The sequence below is a fragment of the Corvus brachyrhynchos genome, unplaced genomic scaffold (genome assembly GCF_000691975.1).
Source record: "Corvus brachyrhynchos isolate BGI_N302 unplaced genomic scaffold, ASM69197v1 scaffold200, whole genome shotgun sequence".
NCBI lineage: Eukaryota > Metazoa > Chordata > Aves > Passeriformes > Corvidae > Corvus > Corvus brachyrhynchos.
The window spans coordinates 6,822,601-6,830,324 of NW_008236184.1; positions in this window are offsets into that span (position 1 = coordinate 6,822,601).

The window sequence follows — 7,724 nt, forward strand, 5'->3', positions numbered from 1 at the left end:
ACACCGAGGGCAAGGAGGCCCCTGCAGCCATGAAGAGCATCCAGTAAAGGGACAAACCCTTCCCTCCCACAATTAGCAGCCACAAGCAACAGACAGGCACGGACTGACGGTGAATCAAGGGGTTTGCTAAAATGCCTCTTCAGAGACTGTTCTCCCCCCTCCCACACCTCTCCCTGCCTCTGTCCAACAGCATTCCCAAAAGACTAAACACCTTTGGTTTCCATGGCAGCCTGATTTTCAATGAGCATCCTTCAAGTCCTAACCAGAAAGAAAGTGTTTCATTAATGCATACAGGACACACTGGCATCTCCCTGGGGTGACAGTATTCTTCCCCCAAAACTAGCACCTTCTGCCCATAGTTTTTTTATTTTAGTGGATTGATGGACTGATGGAGCCATGGGAAGGGGCTGACCAGCTCTGCCACTGACTCGCAGAGCTTGCTTAAAGAGGGAATTGGGCTGCTTTTGCTTGGGGGAAATTAAATAAATAAAGTGATGTTGAGCATCGGGAGGTGGCATGCAGAGCTTCCCTCCAAAGTGGCTGCCTCCCCTCCAGCCCATTGTGGGGGGACATTGACACCTCCCCAGCTGTCCCCTTCTGAGCTGTCCTGGATACCAATCTTCTCAGTTTAGTTTGCCTATTTCCATCCAGACTCCGCTTCTGTCTCCTGTTTAACACAAGCCAAGCAGTTTGCACACTCAGAATTTGCTATTTCTTTTGGGTTTAACCCCATTCAGTGGCTCTGCCAGGCAGATGGTACCCAGAGCTGGAGAATGGGAAACTAATGAACTAACGATTTGAAGCACGGGGCTTCGGTCCTGCAGGATTTCATCAGAAAGGGTCAAAGGACATTCCCTCCAGCCCAGGGGTGCCAGGGCAGGGCAAAGTGGGATGTGTTTTGCTACGTGATGTCCAAATCAAGTAACCACTAAGCAGAACAAGTGAAATTTGCCTGGGGGAGGATGCGGAGAATGTGCTGAGGCAAAGCAACCCAACCTTCGCTAGCCTGAAACCATTCAAAGGTTTTTTAAGAGACCCCAGGTCACGGCACAGCCTTGGCCCTGGCTTTTTCCCAGCCCAGAGGATAATTGCTGTCCAGCCGTGACGTACCCTTTTGCTGACCCTGCCTGGGTCCCAGCCACCCTCCAGGATCTGGCAAGGACAGATATAAAGCTGGACCTCAGGGGGCTCCTAAAAGCAGGTCATGCCAAAACAATACAGCTTTGTTGGAGGCAAAGGGGGAACCAAGCCGCAGTCAGCCCCAACTGCCGCCGCAGGATTTACTGCCCACAGATGGGACGGTGGCTGTGGATGATGTACCCAGCATTGCCCTGGGGCAGCCAGGGAAAAGAGAGCTGGGAAAGTGCCCCCACACTTGGCTTGATTTTTGGTTTGTATGTGCAGCATCTGCTGCAGCAGAGGCTTCTCTCCAGAGACCAGGATTTGGCAAGTCTCAGGTGGGTCCAATGCTTGGCTGAGGTTCCCTGCTTGGACTCATTCCCCCTCCTGCTGGGATGTCTAAATCCAGGCTACCAGAGCTGAGCTGAGCTCCAGAGCAGGGTTTGCCCCCAGGGAGGTTTGCTCTGCCTTTTACATCACCCTTCCATGGGATGAGCCTGCCCATGTGGACTCCCCATCTCAGAGGGACCTGGACTTCAGTCCTCCATCCCTGAAAGGAAAGCAGGATGCTGCCATGCCAGAAACATGTATTTATCTATAATATTTATTCAAGAGGCTAGGAAGGAGCTATAGGGACATGATAAAGAGCCTGTCTATGCACCAAGGGGTGGTCAAAGAGCACCAAAGGTAAATGCAGACAAAGATGCTGCAAAGGATACAGGTGAGATAAAAGGTATTATTTCTTAGAATAGTCTTATAAAGTTAAATTAAGCATGTAACAACTGTCCACCTTAGCACCACCCTCTCAACTTCTTTTGAGAGGACACACTCCATTAAGACTCAAAATCTTTAGACACACTAAAAAAAAACCAAACCCAAGCCAATACATTTTGTCTTGTCCAGCGCTAATAAAGCCTTCTGCATTGCATGGGGCTTTTTAACAGAGAAAAGGAACTTTTCCTAATCCTTCTGCAAAACCAGGGCAGTTTCCACAGTCAAGTTTCAGACCAGCCTTGCAGTTCTCTGACTATCCTTGCTCCACTAGTCTGATGCATTTCCACAGCACAGGGCAGCCCACAAGCCCTCGCAGCAAAGCCTCTGGTGCTTCCATGAGGCAGCTCTCTGCCAGGAGAGAAAACTCATTAGAGCTCCCAAGAGCAGAAACATGTTGGAAGCCAGCAACATCATTAAATGAATATTCATAAATTATTTTTCTACATAAACAATATTAATATCACACCTTCCACCTTCAAAAGCCTATTGCAGGCAGGGACTCATTAAGACTCCAGCAAAGACCACTTGCAGACTTTCGGTTACATGGAAACTCAGAGACTTTATTAAACACAAGCAATATATTTATTTTAATAGAGTACAAAGCCTGGATTTGGCCACCCTAAAACACCACTCGGAGCACTGGATCTCCGAATAACCCGATCAAACAAGGCTAATGTGTGCAATATATCTTGGGTGAGTAATATACAGCCACATTTCCTGCTCCATTTACCCAGTTTTAACTACACCTGACCTACTCTTATCCTAATAGAAAACGGCTGCTCTTCTCATTGCCTGTCCTCCACACATGTTTTTCTGATAATGACCAAAACTAAATCACTTCCCTTTCTCCTAACTGCTGGGCACCAGCTGTCTTGTGACATTTAACTATAACAAGTCCTTTTGCAGGACCTCCAGGTTAGTACCTGGGGCCCTGGACCTCCGTCTCTGTGTCCTGTCTCCATCCTGCATCCGGGCATCGGAACTAAGGCATTAGGTGAAGTGCCAGGTCCTGCACTTGGGTCACAGCAACCCCATGTGACATGACAGGCTTGGGAAGAGTGGCTGGAATGCTGCCTGGTGGGAAAGGACCTGGAGGTGCTGGTTGACAGCAAACATGAGCTAGAGTGTGCCCAGAGGGCAAGAAGGCCAATGGCACCTGGCCCATATCAGCAATAATGTGGCCAGCAGGACCAGGGCAGTGACCGTCTCCCTGTACTGGGCACTGCTGAGGCACCTCCAATCCTGGAGTCAGTTTTGGGCCCTTCACTCCAAGACAGACAGTGAGAGTCTGGAGCGTGTCCAGAGAAGGGAACAGAGCTGGGGAAGGGTCTGGAGCATCAGGAGCAGCTGAAGGAGCTGGGGGGCTCAGTCCGGAGGAGAGGAGGCTCAACTAGACTCAATGATCTTAATGATCTTTTCCAACCTAAATGATTCCATGATCGTATGATCCCAGCCCCGTGGGATTTCCCTATATGGCCTCACCCAGGAGGTATGTGGAGAAAATCCTGGGAGCTGCCTCATCTCAGGCTGCCACTCTCTTTCTGACACCTTGGCTCAGAAAGGTCTCCCTGCAGCAGTGAGGATGCTGCTTGTCAGCAAGCACTATCCATCGGTTCATGCCTGGGTGAGAGGTTCTCCCAAAGCTGTGAGCATCACCTCATAGAAGAGGTTCAGCTTTGGCAGGGAAAAAAATCTGCTTCCAAGCAGTGTTTTTGCCCCCCATGGAGCTTAGGTCGGAGTGATCCATCGAGGTGGATTTAAAACTTCCTGAGCAGCATGTTTAAATGGCCAATTTGACCAGAAAAAGTGCTTGATTCACAAGCGCTGGCTGCATTTCTCCAGTGCTGAGAAATCACGGCTATATTTCATTATTGTTACTAATTGCTATAAAGTGTTATGAGGAAGCGATGGCACAGGCGGAAAGAAATATAAACCATTTTCAGTCTATTGAGCCCAGAGAACATTTCCCAAGCTTGCTTAGGGGTGCAGAAATCGGTGCTCAGTGCAAATAAATGAGCAAAAGCATTTTCCGAAGGAATTAGCGCATGGCACGAGCAAATTGCAGCAATTGTGTCTCTTCTTTCTAAGCACTGAATTGCCTCTATAATTCCCCATCATTTAGTTGCATAAATCTTGCACAAATAAACCCGCAATTTGCATATGCACAGAAAAGAAATTATAGAAACACAAGGAAAGATGTTATATTTTTCCTTCATGAGCTGGAAATAAATATGCATTGCTTACTGCCTAAGCTGTGTTTGGCCCAGCTCAGAAATAAAAATTTAGGAAACCCTTTAATTTTCAATAATAAATACATATCAGAGGATGAAAAAAATATAATTTGTGGCATATGGAAGCCACAAGTTTCTGGGTTGTTGCATCATGAAATGTGACGCCAGAGCCATGCGTGCATGCAGAGGATGCAGCACGATCACAGCATCATAGAATCCTAGAATGGTTTGGATTGGGAGGGACCTAAAGATCAGCTGGTTCCAGCCACCTGCCATGAACAGGGATATCTTCCACTAGAGCAGGCTGCTCTAGACCATGGGTCATGCCCTTCATGACAATGGCCAAGGGATGCAGCTCACCACAGCTGACAGGAGGAGCAATGGAGAGGGGTGAATGCAGCTGCCTGTGGTGGAGCTCAATCAAGCACTTACTGAAATAAATGCAGAGGCTTTTGGGGCAGCAAATACCTCTTGAAGACAACACCTCCTTTATGCATCATATTGATTTTCAGCCATGAAATGCCTATTTGTCGTGATTTCTATGGAGGACGCTGAGGTTTCACTACTACAGAAATCCCAGGGTCAAGGCCAGAAGCAATTAAATTATATCTCTCAATTATTGAGCCATAACGCACCATCTGGCCTTAGACCCCACGGGTGGACCAAGGCACCAGTGGGCAGCAGGGGTAGGAGTGGCTCCGACCATTTGTCATGCTGGTGGAGGCTTCCCACAGGAGCAAAATAGCTGTTTCCGATTAACTCCCCGTGTGACTGATCTCATTCTGGAATAAGAGGGTGTTATTCCAAAACACCATAATCCTCTTCCAAATGACTTAATCGCATTTGGAATAATGTGCTTTTCTTCCAAAACATTCATATAGGAAAAAAATCAGGGGTGAAAAAAATCAGAAACAGCCCTTTGGAATAACACCTCGTGCAGAAGAGCTCTCAGTGGGGACATATGATACCACACTGGTTTACAAAGATTTAATAAATCACCATTTGCAGTAACTCCTGCAGGCTGGGAGAGCAGCATGACTGAGAGGCACACAGCATCTCCTCTTCCTCACTCCAAAGTTATGGAACTCCAAAATGATCCCACTACGCATTGGTGCCTCAGGCACTCATCCATGTCCCTTCCGTTCCCTATGGACCACATATGGCTGGAGTGTTGCTGCAAACCCATTGTTCAGGGATAGTCAGTCAGGCCAAGTTGGAAAGTAAAAGAAGGTAGGACCAGCAAGACCACCAACATCCACTGGCTCCCACAGCCATTCTCTCACTCTCCCCTCTGCATCTCCCACACCACTGGGCAGGAGGACCCTCGCATCAAGGAAAAGAAAGAAGCAGCGGCCTGGGATGAAAGCACGAGCTTTCACAGCTTTCATCCATTAACTAACCATTCCTCCTGCACAATACATGTGCCGATTCATCATAGGTGATCAATACCTTCCTTGAGGCCCTGGGATAATGAACGTCTCTGCTGATATTCAAATGACCTTGAGAGAACAGGGGCAGCTCCCTCAGGCACAGGTCAAAGAGCCAAGCATCATGTAAGATGATACATGGTCCCAAAATCTCTCTGTAAGGCACAGAGAAATGTTTTGGCTAAAAAGCTTCTCCAGAATCACAAAGGAAGACTTTAGGTCATGCAGAGGCTGAAAGATCATGCTGGACCAAGCAGACCTGGATTTTGTGTGGCAGGCTGGAACAGAAGGCTGTGACAGCCTCCTGCAAAAGGGCAATGTGGTTCCTATCCTGTGCTCTAGCTCTGGGCTTAGGGTCAACTCACGGCATCTCTGTGTAGAGTTAGAGATGGATTCACAGGCTGGGACCTCCATTCTTCACAGAGACCAAGAGTTGATGTGCTCCTGTGTGGCTCCTCTCTCAGTCCCTTGCTCAATCCCTAAGGCCATTACCTGTGGCAGGGTAAGGAACAACTCTCTCCCTCTCCAAATCACTGTTCATCTCACCAGCCCAGCAGATCCCAAGAGCTGCTATCCTCCAGCATGAAGAACTGCTGTCTTCAGCTACAGCTTTCCCCTCTGCCCATATCCAGCAATGCCAGCAGGAAAACAAACCCCAGTCCTGCTCCACGTGCACTGCAAACCAGGCTCAGCCTTGTGGGCTGCCCATGGACTACATGCAACATGTAGGGTTTATTTTTCTCAGAAGAGGAAAAGAAAGATAACCAAAGATAACTAAAGCAGCTCTCCACCTTCAAGAAACTGAAAACCTATCATTCAAGACAGCTGTTAGTCCTGCAGAGCTCCATGTTTGCCCCAAAAATAATTGAAAGAAATGCTGAGAACTGGCAAAGCTCCTACAGTAGTTGTTTGCGTGATTTAGGTTAAAAATAATTGCTGTCCAGGCTTATCTGCCTGACATAAGTAATTAGATCACAGAGTACTTATAAGCTGCCACTTCCTATGAGCATATTTTAACATGGCCTTTATCGTTTGACCTTTATATCTGCAGAGGCTTCATCCGCTCCCTGCTACTGTGATGGATTTATTTTTGAAGATTGGGCTCAGGCTTTCCAGTCCTCAGGCGAAGATGCGGCACAGGAGACAGATTATGGCCCCAGCAACTTCTGCAGCGAGGAGGAGAGAGCCTCTCTTTATGAGGAGATGTGCCAGACCTGGACCCTGCTGCAGCTCCACCAAAATTAATCTGCAGGGTTAAATTATTGTTTGCACCAAGAGAAATTATTCATGGGCACTAGAAAGGCTCAGGCAGTGTAGAGCTGGGGGAACGTGGCAACACACCACTGAAAGGGAATGGTCCTTTTTACATGAGATACATTCATATATCTCATATATTCATACTTTCAAAAAAAAGCATTGATACATTTTCCCCCCCAAAATGGAGAAGTGTGGCAATCCCTTCTTGTACATCTCAAAAGCAGGAGATGTGCTTCCTGGCTCATGGGTGAAGCAGCTCCCTGACTCTCAAAGCCCAGAGGAGGCCAAAAGCAAAATGCTAAGAAAAGAACCCAAGAGAATAGATCACTGTCACTATTTTCAGTCACAAAACCAGCTACAGGGACACACTGATCCTGTGCACAACAAAACCTATAGATGCACAGCAGGGACCTGAGTCCTCCACAGCTGAGCAGCTCTGAGTAAATTAAAAACCCCCAAAGAAATCTAACACAACATCAACTACTTTCCATGCGTTTTTATGAATCCCAGACTTGGGCAGGCTCCCTCTTCCCATCAGCATCCCTTGAGAAGCAATTTGACTTTGCTGGAGGTGTCAGATTTGTAAAGTAAGAGATTTAATTTTTACACCTCACTCATTTTTTTCATGAAATCTACTTTCCTTTTAAAAGACATTTTCAAACTTCCCTCACAACTGATGGATTTGTTTTTCTTTTATTGTCCAAACCTCCTTAATGATGTAAAGACCCTAAATTTGAAGGGATTTAATGCTTGCAGAGCGTGTTTTAATGTCTCCATGGATGGCAATCTTGTCCCTCTCTTCATGCAGATAAAGTGAACAGAAAGCACGAGCTCTCTGGGGTCAGAGTTATTTTGGAGAACACAAAGACTAAGAGGTCGCCTTCTTTAGGGGACCAGGCTGAAAATCCTGGAAGCT